We start from the raw sequence: 24,856 nt of genomic DNA, 5'->3' as shown, positions 1-24,856 counted from the left end.
GTTACTTTTGAAAAACAAAAGGGCCATCAGGTGAATTTAATTGTGCCAGTATCTTCATGCATCCAGCACAAAAGCTGGGCTGCTCTGCATCCCCTCCAGCAGCATCCCACCAAGTCTGGGCACTGGGTTTCACTCTCAACAGCAGGAGTTGAAAGGAAGGCACTAGAGCAAGGCTGGATTCACCCCCCAAAACTACCCTGCCTCTGTTCCTCCACGCTAACTCAGAGGACAGCATCACCCTCCTTCCCAGGGTATTGAGGCCACCACAGCCCATGTGAACCTGCCTGCAGGGCAGAGAGGCCTCAGCTGAGGGAAGAGCATAACAGGAACACTGCTCCACCGGTCCAGCAGCCAGGGCCTGCCTGCAAGGGGGACATCCCGGAGAGGTGGTCGATGACCCATCCCTGGAGACATTCAAGGCCAGGCTGGACAGGGCTCTGAGCAACCTGATCTGGTTGAAGATGTCCCTGCTCATTGCAGGGGGTTGGACTAGATGACCTTTGAAGGTTCCTTCCAACCCATACTATTATATGATTCTATCCCAGCCATTTCCCTGCCAGCAGCACTGCCTCTGCAGCCCCAGGGCAAAATTCAGACCTTCAAAGCCAAAAAGCATGTCAACTGTTTTCGGTAGCATATTGAGCATCACTGGTGGTGCAAAAGCAGGGACAGGTCTGCACAGGTTTGGGAGGACATGACTGTGCCATCAGCCATTGGGCTTGGCTGTGTCATGGGACTATGCCCAAAATCCCAATAGGACCCAGGGTATGCCATCAAAAGGCTCTTGCAGCAGACAGAGCAAGAGACCATTCAGAGAGGTAAGAACCACTCCTGTCACCACAGAGCTTGGAGCACAGAAGATATTCTTGTAGCAGACAAAGAGTAAGAGACTCTGTAGGGAGGTTTCAGAGACAGACTTAATTTGTGAAGTTAAGCCATTTCATTCATGGAGCTGCTCTGCAGCACTTGCAGTATTGACATGAGCAGACAGTAATTGCCAGGATTGTTTTCTGCTGAGCTCTCACTTTCCAAAAAGTCATTACCCAATCAGTATGAAAAGTCATTAGCTAATCCCTTTAGGATCACACTGTTAACAGAATTTGGTGGACTGCCTGGGCACTGGCTGAAAATATTATATATGAACACACAAACGAAGGAATTCTCTTAAGTATCACTCAGTGGGCTCCTCAGCTGCATTGAGCAGAGACCCCTGCTCCATACACTTTATGCTCTTCTGTGCCAAGTTCAATCCAACCAATTTCCCAACACAACTTAAGAGAATTTCTGAACTCTCCTAAATTCCACCAGTCTGCAGTTCCCCATAGTCATGCTCTCACTGTTGGAGAAGACGACAACTGGGCAACTCAGAGTATGTTGGGTGCCAGGGCAGAGCACACGAGAGCTGTCCTCTCGTAGACTGCCAGAGAACAACTTACATAGCACCTACGCTAATTCAGCAAAAGCAACAATATGCTCACTCTTCATCCAAATTAAAGTTGTACTGCAAGATAAACCAACTAATGCAAGAACACAGGCTAAAGAAAAAACAACTCAGAGTTAAAGATCAGAATATAAGGAATTTGCTGAGGCACAGGGAAGCCATAAATAGGCAAACAATATGCTGGCCAGGGCAAAGGCAGCCTGGGTGCCAGCTTGAGTAAATGACTTCTCTAGAAGTAATGATTTAGTTAAGGTACATCTTGTCTCTAAAGGCAGAGCAGCTCTGCTTTTTTACCAGTTATTTCTCCATAAAAATTTGTCTTTGTATGAAAGCCAGTGATTTGCACTGAGTTAGTTGACAGAAACTGGAGGTTAGCATGGGAGACAAAACAAACTTCAGTTCCCAGTACGTCTGCAAATCCCAGGTACTTCCCTAAATGAGCTGCATGCATGTGAAACATCCCCCTTTGGCACCTGACGTACAGGAGGGTGCACTGCTGCACAGACGTGGATGTGATGGTGGTTTGATAATCAACTGCACCTGGTGGCATTCATGATAGGATGGTGATGGAAACAGGTAGAGCTAGAAAGGAAAAAAAAACCCACTCTGATTTATAAAGTACAATTTCAGTTTTCTAAAGAGGTGAGAATCCAAAGCTAATTAAATGCACTAAGTACCTCTCAGCGGATATTGAGGGTTTTCTGGTTTTATTATCCCAAATTCAGACCTCATATTTAACGGAAGCCCTCACCCAAAACTATGAGCACCCCAGATGTTATGAAGCTTTCTCCCAGAATCTCTGGGGAGGAGAAACCTTAATTTACAAAGCACTTTGGCTCAGGTACATTATTCTTTGCATATGAGCTGTTACCCCAACTGTATTGCTATGACAGGCACTTGAATCAAGCAAGGCAGTGCCTATCAGCCTTCTTAACTATGTATTTATTGCCTGCAACAAACCACTTAAAAGATTCTGGGGAAAAGCTATCAAAAAAGAAAAAGTCCCGTCCCTCCACACATGCACATCCTCAGTTCAGGCTTCACTTCTTTATACCCAAGTCAGTTAAACCCGTCTTAGCCAGAAAGATCCTGCCTGCACATCTTCACAATGATCAGTCCCAGAGCCTTTGCTCTTCCTTGCACTGCTGCTCGGTGCCTTTCCATCCTGCTGACACAGGCACCCATGAGGGGAACGGCACATCCTTCCATGGTGGTGCACAGATCCCCTCCACAGGGAGCAGCAGCAGCAGCCCACGCAGATGCCCACTCTGAATTCTTCATACCGGCAACCCAAGCATTTGGGGTGTGTAGCATGGGAAGCTGACCAAAAAGCCAGGCCAGGCAGCCATCAAGTTGGCTTCAGCCTGGCACCACACTTGCAATTAACTTTGACAGCCTGGAATTTGAAGAAAGGATATGCCACACCACATCACACAGCACAAATCGCTCTCCATGTGGTACCGATTGCGCTTTTTATAACCTAAGTATCAGTTTCTGCTGCAACGTTTCTCCCAAGAAACTAAAGCAGAATGCAAAATGATGCTAGAAAAATGCTGATTTTGTACATATGGAGAATCGGGACAGCTACATCATAATATTTTGTTGAAGTGAAATATTAATTGCAGGCCTGTGGTGCTGCCTCCTTTCTTTGTTGGAAATATTAGTAAGATAGTCTGTATCCATGGTATGGAAGCTGTGATCTGTTGAATAAATTTGGAACTAGAATTTACTTAGTGATTTTTTTTTCCTCTTGTGTTTTCATTGCTTTTAGGAGAGAGTAGCTGGAAAACACACCCACACAGACAAATATTAAGCTGCAAGGAAATAGACTGAAGTCTCACAAATCCATAGGGCAACACCAGCTCTGGTTGCCCCACCATTTGGAAAGTTGGCCTGTGGTATTCTGGAAGATGAACAATTTCTGCAGCAGGGATCCGAGATGTGAAGGGAGAAAAAATGTCCATGATTCCCTGAATCTTTGCATTTTAGATTCTGAAAGGAAAACCAAAGAACTTTAATTGCTACTGTATGAAAAGGAACTTCAGTAATGTTTTGTCTCAGAGAAGATTATTTTTTTTTTTGTTTACATGTATACTCATATCTGGTAAAGTCATCTTTATGAAGAGGTTCAGAAAGAATAAACTTATTTGAAATAAAGATAGCCATCACAGATTATATCCAGCATTTTACCATGAAGCATCTCCACTACATACAGTAGGAAAGTTTCCAAGATGACCTACTAGGTGACCAAAATAAATATTCCAGATTTTGGATATCTTACTGCAAGGATGTGTGTCCCTCTGCGGAAAGGCAAGAAAAAAATTATTCTCATTAAAAGAGGTCTGAACATAGTAACAGTCTTCAAAGCTATGTAGGGTTATAAAAAGGGTAGCAGTCAATTGTACTCCATCCCCATTGAGAGCAAACCAAAAATTAATCAGCTTAATTTCCAGAAATTAACATGTAGGCTACACATTAGGGGAAAAAAAAAAAAAAACAAGGACAGAGTGCATAGGAACAAGCTACTAAAAGATATTGCGTAATGTCCTCCCCTTTGTTTCTTAAAAGAGCAGGCTAAATAAGCTGGGATCTATGCATCCATCAGAAACTGCCTGAGTATATTGGTCCTGCTCCAAGATGGGCAGTTGGATTCCACAATTCCCAATATCCCTCTGGTCCTACATCTTGTTGACTTTCTGGTCCATATGCCTCCTTGAAACAAAACCAGATACCCAGCAGAAAACAGACACAATTCCTCCTCAGTGGCCAAGCACACCGATACTGAATGACATCTTCTCACCAAGAACATCAAAATACTTTTTCTTTACTGACTATAAAGCCCATTGCAGGGAAACAGATATTCACATAGCTGCATCCCATACCCATCTTATGGCAGGTAAACACAGATAACACAAACATCAGTGGAAGAAAAGTTTCTGCTCTGACTTCAAGGGCAAAGCAGACACTTCCAACCCCCAAGCAAACAGGCTTGGGAGGGATCATATCATTCAGAGACAACCATTCCCATAGTACGGTGGGAGGCAGGAAAATCCACAAGCAAAACATGACAGCCAGCACCACCAGAGACCACAATACCTTGGTTACAGACCCACATCGAACTCGAATCATTCGTGGTAGTGATGCACTGGAGACAATGACTCAGAGACCCAGATGGTCCTGGCGCTTCAAATCAAGTGGGAAGATCTGGCCTCCTACTGAGCTCCTGATGTATATGAGCACTGGCTTAGTGTCTACAGGCAGCACCTATGTTTGGGATCGACAAAGTTTCTGCAATTTCTACAACAGCAAATGACACCAAAAGGTTGAGTATTTCCAAATAAGTTCTCCAAGGCAGAGGAAAACATCAGGCACCCCCCGTACTAAGTCTTCCCTGCCACCCACACATGGGCTGGACACTACATTGTGCTGTCAAAAACCTCAATCTGTTTTTAACAACTAAAGAAAAACATTTCCAGCAAAATGAAACTTAACCTAAATGTTCCTTTGCCAAATGTAACCTCCTTTCTGGTTACATTTACGAGGTGGGGGAGGAAACTCATGGGTTAGGAAAACAAATGAATAAACCACTGGTCACTCCCATCCCACAAAAGGTCTCCTACCCTTGAGAAAAAGGGTTTTCAAATACTAACACAGAACATTAAAGATCAGCAAGGGACCCTGACAAAAGCTCTCAGGTGAACCTAAGTTCTACCCTGTCTTGGTTTTTAATTGATCTTAAACTTCTGAACTTTCCATGTAAAATGCCAGCAAGACAAGGTGCAAAGCAGGACACAAAGCACTACCCACCCCAGGAATACACACAAACATACAAGGCAACAGGGTGTTTTCAGCCAGACTCCAGACAAACCAGCCGTGACACTAAACATTTCTTCCCCTAAAAAAGCACACAGCAAAAGCCACAGCCAAATTTTGATTTTCAGGGATGAGCTCAGTAAGCCACAGTTTAAAATGGAGGTTTATTATTTTCTCACTGCTGGGGAAAGTCAACTAACTCAAAAAGAGAAAGGAAAAGTTTAAGTGCCTTTGAGAAGGTGATGATTCTGGTGTGCTGGCCAACTGATGGGATTTGGCAGGGCTAAGTGCTGTTTACCTTTCGCAGTCTTTTATTGCAACCCTGTCCTGTAAGTATTCTGTGCCTACAGACTCCATCTAACATCACAGCCAAATGCACGTGATTAGGCACTCCTGGGGGACGTAGCTGGATGGGATTATTTGCTGCCTGCTGCAGCTCCTCCTTGTCCTTTTCCCTTCTAACATATTTCTGGAGTTTGAGGATATGGAGCTGAACCATTCCTCTCACCAAGTCTTGCTGCCACCACCACACCATTGCTGGCCTCAACACCTCTCCATTAAGCCTCTGCTTTCAGTTTTATGATTGGCACTGCTTCCCCATGATGTTTCAGAAAAATAATGTAGATAAACAGTACACAATGTAGCCCTGATACTACAATACACTGCTTGCCAATACAAGGGTACAGAGTCGTAACATACCAGATACAGGCATCTCAATCAGTCAAGGATTCCCAGTACCTACCCTGGCTGTGGCAAGTCCAGCTGGTTTAGACAGTACTTGACAGCCTGCCTTTCTGTCCTTTTTCCAGGTATCTGAAAAAAAGTCTTTCAAAAGGACATATAAAGCACATACTCATATAAGAGGCTCACAAATTAACATTTAAATTACTGCTTTTCTGTTTATCATACTGACATGACGGTCAAAGCCATACAGACAAGCACGAAAAGGAAGGGGAGTGCACCAAACTTGCTGTCAGAAAGCCAAATTGTTGCCAATAAATTCAGCTATAAGATTTCATATACCTCAGATGGGGATCTCTGCATGTCTGACTCTGCAGATACAACCTAATATTGCAGATCTTCTTTGCACTAATTCCCTGCTATTGGAAGAATCTGACGTTATTAATCTTTATATCCATTCCATTTCATATTCTTTTGCTGACAAATACTTTTAAGACAAAACAATTCAAAATCACTACAATTAAATCCTTTGGGATGGTTTTGACTGAAAAAAAAAAAAAATCAAAGCCATGAAAGAAAGGCAGACATTAATTAATAAACACATTCATAAAGCAAGCTCTAAACCTCCAACAAGACTTGGCCAGAAATACTCAATAGCTAAGAGTTTCTGACGAAAGCTGCATTAAGTTAGCTTGTAAATTAATTCCAGCCTTTCCTCTGTAACTCAAGAAAGTCTTGGGTACTCACATAAATTACAGAATTTGGAGAGGAGGAAGGGAAGACGGAGGCCACAAAGCCGAGGAGTCTCATACCAGATTTCCTTGGAGCTATTACAAATGTCCATCATCATTTAGCTTAAAAACCCTTCACAATGCAGGCCAGCTCAACAATAATCATCGTCATCATCGGTCCTTTTGTAGGAAAGCTGCTTGTCAAAGCAAAAGCAAAGGGACAGTAGTTTGCCCATGGCTAGAAACAAGCCTTTTTAAGTCTAAAAAGGGTCAAACCAGGACCAGTCTCTGAGTCACCATGTTCCTGGCTGGTTTTCTGTTCGGCTTGATCAGCTGGTGGTAGCTCCCTCAGATCAATGTTCTGCCTAGATCCATTGAACACCACACCTCAGAACACACCATTGCAGCCATCAGGGTCCCAACGTGACCCCAGTGGGAGCTGGATGGTGAGGCTGAGGACCCACGCAGAGCCACGCAGCTGCCAGCATTCCCTGTCCCTGAGCATGCAGGAGGTGGGCAAGTGTTTCTGATGACCCAAAACACCAAACTGACATCTCTGTAATGCTGGTAAACACGGAGTAGACAAACAGAGACTTCAAAGTAAGGAGAGAAGGGAGCATTTCACAGGAGATATTTTTAACTGAGACCAAAAAAAAAAGTTGGTTGGCTTTTACTTATCTTATAATCAAATTTTTTTTCCCATCCCATTCTTACCTTTCTTTTTTTTTTTTTTGTTAGTAACTTTTCTGTAGATGCTCTCTTCAGGTAAAAACAACAGACTTAATTGTCCTGTTGCATGCTCAGCTTTTAAAACTAACAGTTCATTGTATCAAGGCAGAAAATATAGTTCTATAACCACTGTTAAATAAATTACTTAAAAAGTCATCCAGCTTAAATGGGTTTTCCATAATTATGATAAATTATAGAAGTGATTTGTTGACACATTAGTTACAGATAAGTGTGTACCAGTCTGTTGGCCGGAACACTTCAAGACCAAAGGAGAAGCTGCAAGTAGACTAGAATATTTATTATCTTGATGAACATCATGTTCAAGAAGTCGGCACCACAGCCATGGGCTGTCCAAGTACAGAACAAACTGATACTGTCCTCAAAAGGTGAGAGCTGAAGCACAGATCATGAAACAGATTCAAGCAGGCAGTACAAGTCAAGGATGAATGAAAGCATCAATGTCTCACTTTTTAATTGTGGAGTAATAAAAAAGGCATACTTAAATTTCTGTCGCTTCATCAGGCTGATTCTGTCATCATGTAACCATTATGTAAGGCAGTATAATTAAAAATAAACTTTTCACTCCCCAGCAGCAGTTATGCAATAACTTTTAATTAACTGAGATCCTTCGTGTTTAAGAGAAAATTCCAAGAGTTTAAGTTAGAAGTCAATGCCCTTCCTCATAACTTCACATTCAAATGCTCCAACAGAAAGAATCTGCATCTTCCTTCTCACCTCTCCAGTACAAAGATGGTTTGTCAGGTTTATTTGGTTTTATCTGCTTGCAAGATGCTGTCCTGGGGTCCTAAAAATGCAGAAACATATTTTATGCAATCTGTCAGCAACTGTCCTCAGATGCAAGGCTACAGGGAGCTGATGAGCTCTTTTCTTATCAGAATGAGCCATAAAAATGGATTATCCACACTTAATCCTCCTCACACTGGCGAATTTCCTGATTTTTTGTTCAATAAAAATAAAATAAAATCCAAATTGGCCTGATGAAACCTTGTAGGAAGTTTTCCCTTGGGATGCGCTGGCAGAAGAGAAATATCACTCTGCAGTTTCAGACGACCACAGAGATTCCAGCACCCATTCCCACCACTGTGGATGGACCCCTCCATGCCTTTTTTTTTCATTTTAGGTCACATCATGTGCCCTCACATGATGTTCAGTATCCATCTTTTGGGGGTTCTTTTGCCTTTTTTTTTTTCGTGTGTGAAGTCCTCTTCTTCCCATGAACTAAACAAAGAAGAAACATTTAACCTGTTTTTTTTCACAAAATTTTGACCATAAAAGTCTTACTAATTTACACTCGCTTGAAATGCAAATATTTTTTACAAAATCGTTCTGCTAATTTTCATGAAAGCCAGTACCTTGCACGATCTGAACCCCCTCCCTGAAACTCTCTTTCAGTTAAATCTCAAAAGAACAAAACCTGAGCTTGAGCAACCTCCCTTCCATTTTGAACAGGGATTTAGAACAAGAAGTGTAAGTTTTGCTGCTGTTCGCTAACCCCAGCCGAGAGAAAAAATAATCCAAACTCCTTGAAAGCTCATCCCTGAAAATAATGTGATTTTCCTATGAGATTAAAAAAATGCATCTATCCATAGATTTGAGCTTAAAGAAGAAAATAATAAGTCTTCATACTTCTAACATATGGTCCATGGCCAACTTTTAGTGCGAAGCTGCCCCATCAGGCAGCAAGCTGATGGATAGAATGGAAACCAAGGCTTCCTATTTACGGTTATTTCCTTGCTTATTGGATTTGGGTTTTTAGCTTCACTCTGAAACGCTGCCATGCTACATTTAGTACGTAGTAGCTGGCATCACTTTAAAGGCCCCAGCAGAGCTCAGTCAGCAAACCAGATTAGTTACACCATGCAGGGAGGAGGGCTTGTGTGTTTTGGGGAGCGATGGGGAAGCAGGAAGACGTCCCGTTGCGGTGGTGAAAGCAGCAATGGTGGAGGGGGAGGGAAGGGAGGAAGACAAGCCTGTTCTAAAAGTTGGCTTTCATCTTAAGACAGTGTGCTCTACTTAACCACACAAGGCCATCACACACTGATGCAACTCAGCCATCCTATGAGACTACTGCAGACTGTACCACACATGAGCAGAGTTACTGCTGAAGCAGAAGTTGTTGTCCTGTCGTGCCACATCACGTTTCAGGTTAGTGCACCCTGTCGAAGCTGAGGAGCAACGCAATCCATGTCTGCATCAGCGCAGACAACGTCCTGCAGGTGACACGCGAAGGCAGAGGCAGGCGAGCATCCCGAGCAAACCAACGGCACGCGACAGAGCACCAGCGCCTCTGGCAAACACCCGCTTCTCCAAAAAGTGCTTCCTGTAAATTACTCCTTTCTCTGCAAAACTCACTTAATGGAATTAAATGAAGGATTGATTCGGCCCACAGAGTATGTGAAGTGCAGAATTAGATTTTGTCTCATTCTATTACAAAAAGTTCTAAAATGGAGAAAAATTTTCAGTCAGAAGCTGATAAAAATTATTATAAAAATACAGTGCAAAAATAGGAAGGTTTTTTTTCCTTTGGCAAACCATTTAAAAATATATGGTTTATTCAAAGCATGTACATTATTAAAGAATTATAGATGAGAGCTACAGAGAAAGCTGATAAGGAGAAAAGTTTAATTATTTTAAAATTTTCTTTTCAGTTTTCCAGACAGAAGAGAAAAATCATTAAAGTAGAATCACAAAGATTATTTTGGAAGGAGAGAAAAAGACCCTCACATGCAACTTAAGACACCAACCAAAGTTAAACATATGTTTGACAGTCTTTTATCCATTAAAATAGATTTGCTTAACCCCCTTAGGCTTAAGAATTTCCAAAATGTATCTGTAATGTGAAGTTAAGGTACCATGTTTTTTCGCTCTATCCTGTCATTTTTTTTAAGTATTTCCATCTTTTTTCCTCTAGCAGAGGAAGAGGAAGGTTTTTATTATTTTGGACCTACTCCTTGGAAACTCTACTTCCACAGCAGTCAGGTTTTGCTTACTGTGTGACTCTCTTCCCTGTTGGAGGAATACACCCTGCATGGCTAATGTTTTTTGGGAGGAAATTAAGGAATAGCAAAATAATTGCATAAAATATCATGAATATCTGGGAATTACACCACCTTATCAATACACTAAGAGCATGTAAAAGGATAGTAACATATTAGGTCATGATTTGGGCACCAATCACGAGTTTGCTTTCAAACATGAACCTCTGAGCTTTACCCGTCACCTCTGACAACGCTGTTGCTGCCCTCATTGACCATGACTCAACGGCTATGTAGCAATACTCACATGCATGCCTGTCACCTCTGGCTCACTCCTTCTTCACCTTCTCCAGGAGGTGTTTAGATAGTAAAGATGGTATTTTGCAACTGTAATATTACCTTAGTAGGATGTGCACCCAGAGTGCCATCTTGGGGCAACCTGGTATTCAGTTATATAGATATTTTGTCATTATAGGAACTACAGACTGGATTAATTTCAGCTCACTTCCATCACCTATATTATTAATATATATCTGAATGCATGTTCTAGCCACCAGAGCAAAATTGCCTTTTTAAGGAACAATTAATCCAATTTTTCTAGACACCTATTTGTGGGCTACCTGAGCTGCCCAAAGCACTGCCAATTTTTATGCACTGAATACAAGAGCAAAAGCTCTGAGAGCATTTGTATTTGGCCAGATGAGCCCAAACCTGGACACCTGTATACTGATTAAAGTAATAAAACCACAAAAAACACACCCTGCAAGAAATCTAGCCTCTGCCTCCAGCAAGACAGCTATTCCACAGGGAAAAAAATATACACAGCTAATTCCTGGAGATACTACTAAAAATTAAACCGGTATATTACCAGCATAAATGCTGTGCTGCTCCTACTATTCTCTTCCTGCTGTGGAGACATTGCAGAGCTCCTGGTCTCAGGGCTTGGCTCTGCTGGAGTTAGTCCAGGATCAGTCCAGAAATGATGCAATGTCTTACCTTTGATGTTCAGCCTTAGCCTCACACGGCAAGCAAAAACTCTCAAACCGGAGTCCAGGAAACACAAAAACCCCAGGGACAATCCTGCAAACACAGCAACATGAGGGTGCAGAGGGGTTTCCAGGATCTGTGCCTAACCCACAGGAGCATGACGATAAAAAATGACCGTCCAGCCTCAGCATCACACAGAGTTATTAGACAGCAGAGGAGAAATGCACAGACGAGAGGAAGAACTGCATTTTAGTAACTCTTCCACCCTTCCAATAATTTAATACCAACAGCAAAAAATACCAGCCCTTTCTATAAATATACAAGAAGTATTAGTACCATGTGTGTGGAGAAGGGTTTTTACACTTGCCTTCATTGCAGAGCTTAAATCTTGGAGCGATCTCAAGAGAAAAATGAAACCAGGGGTCTGCTGCAGAGCCTGTCTGTGTGCACCATAAAGTGTCAGGAGCCCTGGCACAGCTCAGGCCCATCAGCAGCTCTGCTCCAGAGAGCCAGGACCAGAATAACCAGGGTGGGAAAACTTCCAGAGCCATTATATACCCACTTTTCCTCTGCCAAATACACTTCATACTAATTTTCAGAAGTTCCCTGTTTTCTTTGGTAAATAATAAACCTACATGAGGAAACCAGCAATGGGATTTAGAGGGAAGAGTTTCAGTGCTAAGAGTAGCCCCCATGAAGATGTACAAGGAGAAAAGGGACAGACCACAAGGGAGGTTACAAAAATAAAACACACCTTATATGTAAAACAGATATTGAAGCATTTTTTTTTCTATTACACAGTGATGGCGTCTCCTACAGGGCAAAATGGGCATAAAACTGTCTTTATGCAGAGCTTGAAGAGCAAAGCACACATGTGGGAAATGCACCCAGGTTGGAAGGATTTGGTCTCTATTGTCCAGCCAGCAGGCAGATAATCCATAAATCCATCTTGCCATGCCCTTCCTTTTAGGGTTGAGTGGTTAGATCTAAAAAGGCATTTAGAAGAAGGAGGGATGGGCTATTAACATCTCTGCACCATGACCACAGACCAAGTGACGGTGAGTAACTCCACACGCCAGAAGGGTAGATGCAAGGAATCCCCATTTGGGTGACCTCCTGCCCACATGGCTGAATTCACCAGCCACGCAAAAGTCATCAGTATGGCAACGAAACACAAGCTGCTGACTCCTGTGCTGAAGGGTCAAGGAAGGTCAGTCAAAGGCAGCTTTGCTGCCACAGCACCGGACCAGCTTTGCACAGACAGAGATCCTCTGACACCCCAAAGCACGTCTGCACAGGAAGATTCGTCCGAGTTTAAGTAAATTTGGATGAAAAACAAGGAAGGAAATAAAATAATTTGTAATAAAGTTCCCAGAGGCCAACTGACAGCTAATTCATCATGAACAGCATCTCACGAACACATGTCCTTACTTTCCCCCTACACCACCTGAGATCCTCCAGCAAGGCGAGAAATCACCAAAACTCAACACAAACAGTGGGTAAAAAAAAAAAAAGAAAAAAGGTCTCACGCTTTTTCTAGAGACCTTTGCAGTGGGAAGCAGGGCCAGTGCCAAGCACTGGAGACTTGCAGCCATGTGGTAAATCACTCCCCAGCCTTGACGCCAGCTTTTTGGAGGGATGTTTCTGCAGTCTGCAAAGAGAAAGTCAGGCCCCAGACTTGCATCATCCCATCCCTGAGTCATCTCACCACGCAGCTCCTCTCCCCTACCATCATTCTTTGGCCAGGCTCACATAATTACTACCGCAGAGCTGCAATCATCCCCATGCAGTCAGAGCAAAGCCGAATCCTCATACCCACGCACTTGAGAAAGAGCTGCACTTGCCCCAAATTCAGCAGCTGAACGTGAAACTGAGAGCCCAGGAAAGGTGGGGAGGGTGGGTAGGGCTCCCCCGGGGCTCCTGAAGGGATTCAGGCAGGGATGCTGCCTGGGATATAGGATGCCCTACATACAGGGGATGGGAGCAGAGACAAAGTGGTGGTGGGGGATGGATGATCTGTGCCTTGCTCGTGTCTATGACCAGGTTATGTCAGGTGCTATTAAGGCATGAAGCGTGAGCGTCTGTGTCTGAAACCCCACTGCAGGCTGCTCCAGCAGCTTTGAAATAAAACCTCTTTAAAAAAAAAGAAAAAAAAAAAAAAAAAAAAAAAGAGCTGTTTGGTTTTGCTTTTTGTTTTTTTTTTTTTTTAAGAAAAAAATCACACCCTAAGCAACAGCAAAGACAGAAAAACATGCGACCAAATACAGGGGAGCAAATGAAGGGGGCCTGCACCTCCAAAACCATCCTCCTCCCATGGGTTTTGGGAGTGCTGCTGCTGTTTTGTCCGCTCAGCTCCACCACCCGGCCACGTTCCCCGAAGGCAGAGCTGCAGCCACCGGGGAGCTCCACTGTGCCTTCAAAGAGCCTAAAGTGGGTCAGCGGAACGGAGAGAGAAAACCTGATTTTCTCATGAAGAAAATGAGCGGACCTGCTAGCTGAGAGACAGACAGCAGAAGGCAGGCTCTGCGTCTCCATGGAGGCACAGAAAAGCAAGGACTGCTGGTTCCCCCTTCCCAAAATCACAGGGAAGGAACTGCACTCCCCAAATCTGTGATAGGATGCAGGTAACAGAAGCACATTTGGGAATGGGGGAGTATAAGAAGGTAAGTGCATTCATCTGTCCTCCATACGGCAATCTGCCTAAGGCCACCCACACCCACCCTCCCAGTCAGTTTATTCTGACTAAAATTGAGTAAGACAATTTTAATCCATCCATCCATATTTAAAACCCTTCATGAGCCTAATGGCCACATCTTGCACTCTTCTTCCTTTGGCCAGGGTAAACCCAGAGACATCGGAGGAACAGCCCCAATAACAACTGCCGAACTCAGGCAGCATCTTTTGGAAGGAATTAAAAATGCTAAACAGGATGAACAGGAGACCATGAGGAGGCAGCTTTGTTTTCTCCACTCTGATGAAGACCTGTGACCTTAAAATATAACAAGCCAAAACCACCTCTTCATTTGTAGGCGAAGCACAGCAAATGGGATAGGGGCTGCCAAGTTCCAGGAGTAGAGGCGGACCCTTAAGAAACACACAACTGCCAGAACTGTAACTGGGGTGGTGTTTGAAAAGTTAAAGAGTTTTGCAAACCATGAAACTAGGAGCAGCTCAGAGCTCTTGCAGGGACCAAGGCTTTGCTTATGTCCAGGGCAGGTGATGGTGGCTAACGGAGACCTAGTTATCCCCCAATCCCACCAAAAACCTGTGCACACCCTCTCCCCACCTGGGCTTTCTGAAACCTAGCATAAATCTGACCTTGCTCTGGCAAAATGCCTTCCCAAGCCACACCGCTGAAAGCTAAGCAAGCTAGCTCAGATTCCTCTATGGAGCTGGAGACCCACCAGTGTGGTCTGTTGGCCCACACAAAACCATCATATCCTCGACCTGACCACAGGCTCCAGGGTGGGCTATATATGTGCTTGAAGACTTCCAACGAAAATGTCAGCTTAAGAAATCACAGCAACAAGGGGTGGGTGGTGAGAACATTCCCTGAGAGAAAGAATCTGAGGTTTGCAATTGCACATATCACATCTAGATATTGTTGTAAAGAGATCTACCTACAGAAGGAATAGGAGATTTGTTCTAATACACAAATAAAAATCAGAAACCTCCCCTGCCAGCCATGAAAAGGGCTATCAATAATTCATTTTAGAAAAATAGGAGATCAAAGAAAAATGCTGTGTTAGCTTGACATTTTGATATGTTGGTTCAGGATTCTTCTTTAATGTAATATGTAACAAACAGCAGAGTTCATCTATAAATGCCAGACACACATGTAAATTGTTTAATATTGAAGGTCCTATTAATACTCACTTACACTTTTTAACTTAATTCACTTTGACTGCCTTTACATCTCTCTTACTACCTTTATCCCAAAGTTGTAAGTGGAGCTCTCAGAAATGCTACACAGTTTCCAAAGTTTCAATTCTGTAACCATATTTCCATCTATTTCTTCATGTTAGCCATGACATAGCTCAATGTTTGATGCAACTTGTTTGACTGTCACGTACTTGCTGTGAATTACTTCAGAAAATGGTATGGTCAAGAGCCCAAATGAGGTGCTTGTGTCCAAACTGTCTGTGCAAGTTCACTCTCAAATATAGTGGTTTAATTTCACAATTTCACTTACAATTTCCTTATGAGCATTTGGTGGAGTGGATGAAGTATATTATGCTCCAGAAAGCACAGGCTTGCAATACACAGATTTCAGTGTTATGTTGCAAGAGGTATTTATTGCAGTGAAGAGCTGTTGGCACATTTAACCTACATTGCTCAAGCTCAGTCTGTATTCCCTTTCGTGCAGAGGAGACACAAGGGCACTTGCATCTTCTATAATAAATTCAGGGAGGGTAAGGCAAATTTCTTCCAAGATAAAATCCTCTCTAAAATGCAGAGAATAGTTAACTAACTGTGACTTACCACTTCTAGGGTCGAGTAGAAAAGTAAATACTTCTGTTGTTACATCACTTTGATTATGGATTCCCTTTAAAGTACATTTTTAGGTAATATTCAGACAGTTCTTTAAAAATATATCTCCACAGAGGAAAGACCTCTAAGCTTCGTTAGATGCTGACCCTGCATGTGCTATCTTTGGAGGGAAAGGAGTTGTCACTCAGGTCCTGAGCATGGCTGGATCCAATAGCTTCTTGGTTATAGATTTGTTGATCCATGGGTTTTCTATGTACTGTAGTTTTTAAATTACTATTTATTTTGGCTGTTCTATCTAGAAAAGAACTGTAGTGTGATGGAGGGAGTAACAGTTACTGAACGTGATGACAGTCCAGATGGTAAAGCTGCTATCTAATCCAGATAATAAAGTCCTATCTTCTTTGTTACATCCAGTCAGTTGTGAACAGAAAGAGTCCTTTTGGACTTTTTTTCTACCAACTGTTTGCAGAGCCCGATGCTGACAGCTGAATCCTATGGCACTGCCAGCTGTCCAAAAACAGCGCTCCCCTAACCCTGCATCCCTTAGTGAACTGCTTTTACCCATGCTGGTTCCAAAGGTGGTCTTGGGTCTTCTCTTAATCATGTTGTGAATATGCACAGGGATGAGATAAAATGTTCAAGCTAAAGACAGCTCTTAAGTCCCTCTTAGAGCCAATAAGATTTTAGTCTTATTTTTGCAGATGACAATAAAGTCGTTAAATCACTTGGATGCTTTTGAAAACTTTAGTCACTGTTGAAATAATCCCAAAAGAAAGGGGGGATGGGGTGAAAAAGCCACTGCCACTCACTCAAAGGGCTATGCTACCAACTGCAAATCTCTGATACCTCTTTAAAAAAAGTCGCTCTAGGAGGTGAAGAACTCCCACATCCGGCTGGCATGCGACAGGCTGACATGCAGCAGGGTCCCGTCTGGCAGCATAGATTTTATTTCTGATCATGAAAAACACAGCTGAGAGTCGCGGGGGCAGGACGAGGAGCTGTCAGCTCAGCCTGCAGCCCCCACCAACACAGACCCCCCAGGTTCTCAGGATGGGTGGCTGGAGTGGGTACACTGTCCTGGTCCCAGCAACAGCCCTGGGTGGAGACGAACAGGGGCACTGAGCTAAATTTAGAGGGACTCAAAGCACAAGACCTGACTTTACATAAGGCTGACCACTTTCAAATCTTTACTTATATCATGAAAATCAGGAGTGGGGAGAAAATGTTTCTCTGACATGCAGTACGAGCACAAACATGCTATTATTTGAAAGGCTGTACAAAGGTTAAGTCTTTAATCCCTTTAATCCAGATGACAAACAAACAAAACCCCAAGAATGGGATTCTGGAGGACAGCTGAGTACTGCCAGGTCTCTGGTGGGGGCTTTTCGTGCATTGCTGTAGTCATTTAATAGCCTCCAGCTAAAAAGTTGCTGCAAAGGAAACAAATGCAGGCATAGTTTTATTCCCAGCTCTTTAAAGTTTATCATGGGCAAACTGACAGTCTGGGCTCACGTTTTGGTGAGAACAGTTTAATCCTCAGGTCAGTGGTACCAGAGCTACTAGATTTCCAGGTCTGGCTGCTGTTGCCCTCTTAGCGACACTAGAGCTCTCGAGCACAGCGACTCCTCTTACCTGTTACTCATGCACAGAGAAAATGCAGTTTCTCCTAAATAAAATCGAGAGTGGTCGAAGCAGGGGACTAATCAGGTAGTACCAGAGAGCAGCATCAGAAGATGAACTGCAGAGAGTCAGGGGCGTGGGAGAGCTTCTCTTTCGGTATACCATATGGAAAGCATTTTGATCAGTGCAGTGCATGTCAATGTTTGTACTGCTCCCAGACCATGGTACCGCGATAAGCAGACATCAGTGCAGGCGCCTGAAGGGTTAACTGGATTTAGGACCTGATTTGGGTTTATCAGAATAGTGGGAAATTCCTTCACCTATTTCATTGGGAATTGGGTCACACTACAACCATGCATCTCAAATGAACTACAGGAAGAATGTCAGTAATTTCAGTAGTAGTATTCACGAAATTCAAACTACATGTGTGGTTAGTTACCTTGCTGAATCAAGTCTACAGGAAAAGTCTAAGGCAGTGGTATAAACAGCACATATAAAATGCCACTATCCTTTCTGTCCTACAGCCCATCACAAACCGGTGAGCCAGCACCAACAAGGTGCAGGGGGCAGTAATTAAAACCCACATTTCCTCTCAAATAGTTTCTCATCTTTTCTGTATCTGTCCTATCAAGAATGAGCCTTTCAGTGCAGATTCTTTCAATCTAGGGAAGAGTTGGTGGACATGATCTAAACGGCCACTACTTCAGCAGTACATAGATAAGCCAGCAGAAGAGTTAACAGCGTTGATACAGCCCAACCCTCAACAACAATTTTTGACAGTTTTTTGGAACCAAAAAGTTCCCTTTCTCCTAATTTTGGATAGTCTGGGATGCTGCAACAGCTCCCTAAGCCTCACCCTGTTTTGCTAGAAGATAAATTGGACCTAATCTCTCACTCTGAGCAGAGGTCAGGCCAGAGCTGTGCTGGCAGCGCAGGGAAGCACGTGAAAGCTGTAGGGCTGCGAGATGTCCTCTAGTTATTACAGTATTCGCTCTGGTGTGTATCAAGCACACCAGATCCACATAAATAATTCTCACAGTGGTATAGGGCATGACCACAGTCCTGATCACTGTGTCCCCAGTGCTGCTAGGGCTGCAGATCACACAGAGAGGAAAATGCAGGAGGCAGTGGAAAGATAGAGGCACAAATTATGTGATCCAGCCTATACAACTCAGAGCATAGGCATGGAAAAAGGAGAATGCAAAGGCTCCTGCCTCAGATGATGGAACTAACACTAACCAAATTCAAAGGGAAGTCTGGTGGCACAGGGAGCTATTGCTCTGCACAAGCCTTGATCTGTCTCTGGTCTCACAAATTCTGCTGAAGCACGTTATCAGTTTGAGATGGTATGTGCAGTGAAGGGAAAAACTAGATAGGGGAAAAAAAAAAGAAACATGCAACACACATGCCCATTTGTAACTGGGCCCTTAATTACTGTTAGAATGATGCTTCCGATGCCATAAGGATGGCAGGTGTCTGACCTCATTTTGTAAAACAACAAAGGTCACTGTAAAATTACAGCTCAGTTCCGGTTTTGCTTGAAAAGGAAAAAATTCCATGGTCTATTCAGATCATTTTGGGAGCAGTCACCTCTCTCCCAGCTCCCTGCACGGAAGTCCCATCTCCTCAGTTTTTCATCTCATTTATACAGAGCCCAACACTTGCGTCTTAAGATTTGTTATAAAACCAAAATAAAAGAGGTGACAACTGTAACAGCCCCGAAATGGTGAAAAGAACTATAAAGGCCAATAAAGCCCCTCACTTAGACATCCTACATGACAACCGCTACTGCCATACACTCTCAGGCTGCCAAGCTCCCCTCCTGCATGAGTGTTGACAGCCTTTCTATCCCCAGCAGTTCACAAGGTCGTCCTCCCTGCAGACACTTCATTCCACTTGCCAGCCTGGTTCTCCTTAGCCCCATCAATTTCATCTCTGTTCTTGTAGCCAGTGGCTCAAGAGTATGACAATTAAAGATTAATGTTATAAATGCATGGGAAGTTGAAAAATCCAGATTTTTTGAATGTCACACCAGAAGTATTCATTTTTAAACCTTACCCTTGTGGTTTAGGACACCAGGCCAGGAGTGTCACTTTTCCCCAGCAGACTGCAAATGCTTTCTTCCTTTCAGCTGCCAGCTAGTTTTGTGGGCTTAGATATTTTTCTTTATTTAATTATTCACTGTAATGCATGAAACATTAAGCAGCTTCTTTCCATGAATAAATGAGTGCTGCTTCCCAATGACAACATGCTAAGTATCCTTAATAGCAGGAATAAGGAAATGAGTTTCCTAGAACAAAGGGGAAAAGGGCAGGGAAAATGAGAGAAACTCCAAGCAGTTAGAATTCGGTAACGAAACAAAACAAAAAAAAAAGCTGAGACTTCATTTTCAATAAAACAGTCATGATCAGCTGGGAAATACAACTGAAAAAAGGCTTTTCAAGTGTAAAAAGATGTGTTTTCTGATACAATTTTTTGCACTAGAGTTCTTTTCTTTCTCAACATTGGTGGAGATTGGTCAGTGAGGAGGAAGCCACAGATGCAATGTTAAGATATGTAACAGTTGTATTTCCTTAATGGCACTAAACCCCTGATAGATGTGAGAAACGCCTGTTCTTCAGAAGAACGGAAAGTTAAAGGCTGAAATCATCAATGAAAGCCATTCCAAGCCACAATTTTTCCTGTAAAAGCACGATTGAATACACAACCTTCAGTGTATGCTCTACTCATTTAATGTCTTCTGCAGCAGCAGTAGCAGGCGATGGTCCCATCAGGTTATGGAGCATCGTGACCTCCTGACAGCACCCCACACCACCGCACAGCCGTATCCCACCATCAACCAAAGATGGGACAAGACTGGTGACCTTGTCACTGCTGCTGATTTGATGAAATCCTTTACCCTGCCCTTGAAAACCTGGGTAGGATTGTGTGGGCGAGAGGATTTTTCCTGATTCTGGTGTTTATTTGTTGTGTCACAGAGGCAAAATTATCTCTGTTTGATTACTTAAAGCTGTTGGCTGTGGAGCTAATCTGTGCATTAGCAGCTGTACGGTGGGTGGTTAGCAGTTTTGAATCTGCAGTTGGAAGCAAAGAAGTCATTTTACACAGCACTTTGAGACAGAAAACAGAGCACACAGGACAAAAATCCCATCATAGCCCATGCCAAAGTTGCTTTCTGCAACAAGAAATCTTCCCACTTGCTGGCAAGGTGGAGGGTGAGTTCCCAGCCATGTCCTCCTGTGCTCCCCCCCTCCCATGGCTGCACCCAGGGAGAAGGAAGACCCCCAGCAAACAGCCTTAACTCCTGCAACTGCAACATTTATCTCTTCATGGCTTCCTGAAAGGACATCAACTACCAGAAGCACATCTTGAAACAGTAGGTCCCAGCAACTTCTTTAAGAGCCACAAACTTGCTATCATGCCATTCAGCGAGACCTGGACAGACTGGAGGGCTGGGCAGAGAAGAACCTGATGAATTTCAACAAGGGCGAGTGTAGGGTCCTGCGCCTGGGGAGGAATAACCCCAGGCACCAGTACAGGTTAGGGGTGGACCTGCTGGAAAGCAGCACTGCAGAGAAGGGTTTCGGAGTGCTGGCTGACAACAGGTTGACCATGAGTCAACAATGTGCCCTTGTGGCCAAGAAGGCCAAGGGTATCCTGGGGTACATTAGGAAAAGTGTGACCAGCAGGTTGAGGGAGGTTCCCCTCCCCGTCTACTCTGCCCTGGTGAGGCCACATCTGGAGTACTGCATCCAGTTCTGGGCTCCCCAGTTTAAGAAGGACAAGGAAATACTGGAAGGAGTCCAGCAGCGGACTACAAAGATGATTCAGGACATAGACCACCTTTCTTTTGAGAAGAGACTGAGGGAGCTGGGTCTGTTCAGCCTGGAGAAGAGAAAGCTGAGAGAGGATCTCATCAATGTTGATAAATATCTCTAAGGATGGGTGTCAAGAGGATGGGACCAGAGTCCTTTCAGGGGTGCCCAGCAACAGGATGAGTGGCAACAGGCACAGACTGAAGCAGAGGAGGTTCCATCTGAATATAAGGGGATACTTTGATGGTGCCAGAACACTGAAACAGGCTTCCCAAAGAGGTTGCAAAGTCTCCTTCCTTGCAGACATTAAAAACTCACCTGGATGCAATCCTGTATGATTTGCTCTAGGTGTACCTGTTTTAGCAGGTGGGTTGGACTAGATGATCTCCAGAGGTCCCTTCCAAACCCAACCATTCTGTTCTTCTATAAAGAGGGCTCAAAACTCCTACATTGGTATGACTTCTCTGGGAAAGGTGGAACAATATGCCTCCTCACTATGGGTAAACATTTAGAGTACAAACACTGCTGGAAACAACTCGCTATCTAAACTCTCAATCTGCTGATTCACCAAACAAAAACTTCTTGCCCGCTTGTGTCTGTAGGACACCCACAACAAGCCACTCCTTTCCCAAGCCAGGACAGCTTTGGTTTGCACATTTTGCTATGGAGATTTGCAATTTTTCTCCTCCTTCCTTTACTTCATCTGAAGTTGCTGAGCTTTAGTTCTGGTAAAGAGGACTGGGAGATGAGGTGGGGTCAGTGCTGGGCAGATTTCAGGCTGGAAGGCTTATAAAGAACAGACATCAAGACCAAAGCACAGGAAACTGATAGAAGACAGCAAGAGAAGCAAAACATCCGAGGGATAGGAGTGACAAGAAGCAGAGATGTGTATGTTTCTTATTAAAAATCTGCATCTTAAAGCAGAGAGGAACATCATCACACACAACAGACCTGCCCCGAGCTATCTCCTCCCTTCTGCATGGCCTGAAACACAACAGAGACACACAGCTTACGTTACAGTTTAAAATATCATCTATAGGAGTTTTTTAGATGTTTGGGGCTTTTCTTTGGCTTTTTTAACAGATTTGCCACCACTATATGTGCAAGTGCCTTAACATGGTGCATGACTGCACACACACTGTCAACATCCACACTGCACAAAAGATCTGTAGGCACAATTGATAATATCTGGAACACATTAAAAAATTAGAATATACAGTTCCCTCAGCAGCTGTACTACTTTTCTCACGGTCTTTGCTAATTAACATACGTTGAGGAGGTACCAAAAATCACAGACCCAAGGTCATGTTTAGTTTCCTTTTTAAACAAGGCACAGAATATCTTCAGTGTTGACAACACTGCAGTCTCAAGTGTCACAGAACTAAAACTTCAAAGAGTTTCTTTGCCATAAACCCCTTTTTTTCTTTTCTTATTTTTTTTTTGAATCATAGAAATTAATCTAAGAAAGCATCTTAGTCGAGTGGTCTATCTGATCCACTTGGCCACCTCTCTGGTTCCCCGACCCTCCTAGTGCAAATCCTTCCTGAGTTTGGGAGTTGCAGCCCCAGCTGCCTCCCTGCCCTTCATTCCCACCCCTCTCATGAAAATGAGCTGTCTGTTGGCCACCTTCCTTGATGTGCATTTCTCAGAGTGATAATTTGCATTATAAAATAAACAGCCATGAATTCACTCAAGTTTTGCTCCCAAAGGCAAGCATTAAAAACCATCTTGAGGCAGTCCCAACATTCCTGCTGCCATCTTCCCTGCTCTTTAAAAGCCATCTCCACTGTACAAGCAATTTTTACATCTTTTAGTAAATCATTTAAGACAGCTTTCTCTGCTCATTACCTTAAAGAGTTAAAGGTTACATGGTCTGTATTGTCTCAGGATGAGAAAAGAGACAGACATGGTGAATGTTTTATTTAAGCTTTAAAATTGAATGTGGAAACATGTATAAATGGATTAATTTTAATTAGTGTCCTCATTTCATTAAAAAAAAAATAAAAAGTATGCCTTAAAATTAATGCACTGCTACCCTGCATATTAACAAATACATCAAGTCTTTGCTTGTTTTAAAGCTCCTTTGTTGCTTAGTGTTTTTTTATTTATATATCAAAAGCAGCCCCTGACTAGTTGTGTTCAGAAACCATGGTGGAATCAAGCATGGCAGAAACATTTTTCTTGCTGTCCCCCCAAGTGATATGCTACAGGGTAACTGCACCATGACCTTCGTGTCCCATCACGCAGCACAGTGGAGGCAGCTCCTCCCTTCAAACTCACTCCAAAGAACTTCTTTTGCTGTTTGATAGGTTAAAACTAGGTACCCGCTCCAGACCAGAAGCATCTGAATAATGGTTTTAACATTTGTCTCTCCTGGCCAAAAAAATACCGATTTTGTCTTTTTGGGGCTCAATAATCCAGATCTTTGATATCTGAGTTTCTTCTGCAGATGTAACAACCCCAGACAGAAGAGAGACCAACCACTGGCCTTTGTTCTCTTCATCTTCACACTGACTAGTGACAAACACAGAGAGATGTCTGCCTCAGAGGCTTTACTTACAATAGAAACCAGGCAAGCCATTTGTTCTCTCTGGCCTACCAAGACTCAACTCCCTTATACACAAATTTGCTTCCTGTCTCTTAGTATTTTTTACAGTTTTGGACCATATCTGAGGACAACTTCTCTCCCAGACACAGGCTCCCATGAATAAGCTCTGTCATTTGAGCTGCTTCTTCCTATACAAGCTTGCTGATATTCACCACCCACAATACCAGTACCGATCATCATAGTTCTCCTCATCTCCTATCTTGGTCACTGTAGCCTGTCCCTCCTCACAGATGGCCTGATTTGCTTCCACTCCAGCCAGCACCACAACTGAAACAATAAATTAAAAAAATTAACCGTACTTTGTTCCTGTTTTTTTTTTCTTCTTCAACTCATTGCTGCAAACATCTCCCTTGACTTGACATATCTTTACATGCTCTTTCACTTTACACAAACAGGGTTCACCACCTCAGTCTCAGCAGTCTACATATTCCATATCCGAACCAAGCCCCTGTTATTCTTTCCTGTGCTGGAAAGGATCCCTCCAAATGCTTCCACAGCTTTAACACTCAGGAGCATCGTGGCCACCACATGCTGCCTACGCCTACATCAATTGGAGGGGACCAACAGGAGACACTGTGTGCACACCTACACCAACTGGGGTGTGTGGCAGTCCCAGAGCAAGGGTGGGACCTCCAGCTACTACCACATCCCCCTCATCATCTTCTCTTCTTCCACGCTCCTACTGTGAGCACCTTGCCCTCTCTGCACTGCCCAAACACGTGAAGGTGACTGCTCTTTAGCTCCTGGCAGCTGGACTTCAGTCTCCTGCTCCTGCCCCAGCAGGCATGCAGGCAGTCCAGGCAGGACATGAAATGAAACCCCTGGCCATTTTGGAGAGTGCGTTGCTGTTGTGACACCCCCAGAACAACCCGCCTGAGCATTTTAGGATATCACAGCTTCAAGTGACGGACTTGCATAGGCTGATGTCTGGCACCTTTCTGTGC

At 43.5% G+C, this 24,856-nt stretch overlaps 1 protein-coding gene across 6 annotated transcripts in view; it reads right to left on the bottom strand.

Annotated features, from left to right (window-relative positions):
* Nucleotides 1-24,856, bottom strand: part of PDZD2 (PDZ domain containing 2) — a 203,301-nt gene that overhangs the window by 168,011 nt on the left and 10,434 nt on the right. The window contains exon 2 of one of the 6 annotated variants that reach the window (XM_071802550.1): nucleotides 1,915-2,023. The exons of 4 other annotated variants lie outside the window; for them this stretch is intronic. The gene's annotated coding sequence lies outside the window, so the exon portion shown is untranslated. The remainder of the gene's footprint in view (nucleotides 1-1,914; nucleotides 2,024-24,856) is intronic. One more of the 6 variants, XM_071802551.1, reaches the window with a different exon arrangement.

Source organism: Patagioenas fasciata, chromosome Z (genome assembly GCF_037038585.1).
Source record: "Patagioenas fasciata isolate bPatFas1 chromosome Z, bPatFas1.hap1, whole genome shotgun sequence".
NCBI lineage: Eukaryota > Metazoa > Chordata > Aves > Columbiformes > Columbidae > Patagioenas > Patagioenas fasciata.
Note: the sequence above shows the minus strand (reverse complement) of the source record. Positions and strands in the feature narration are given on the sequence as shown.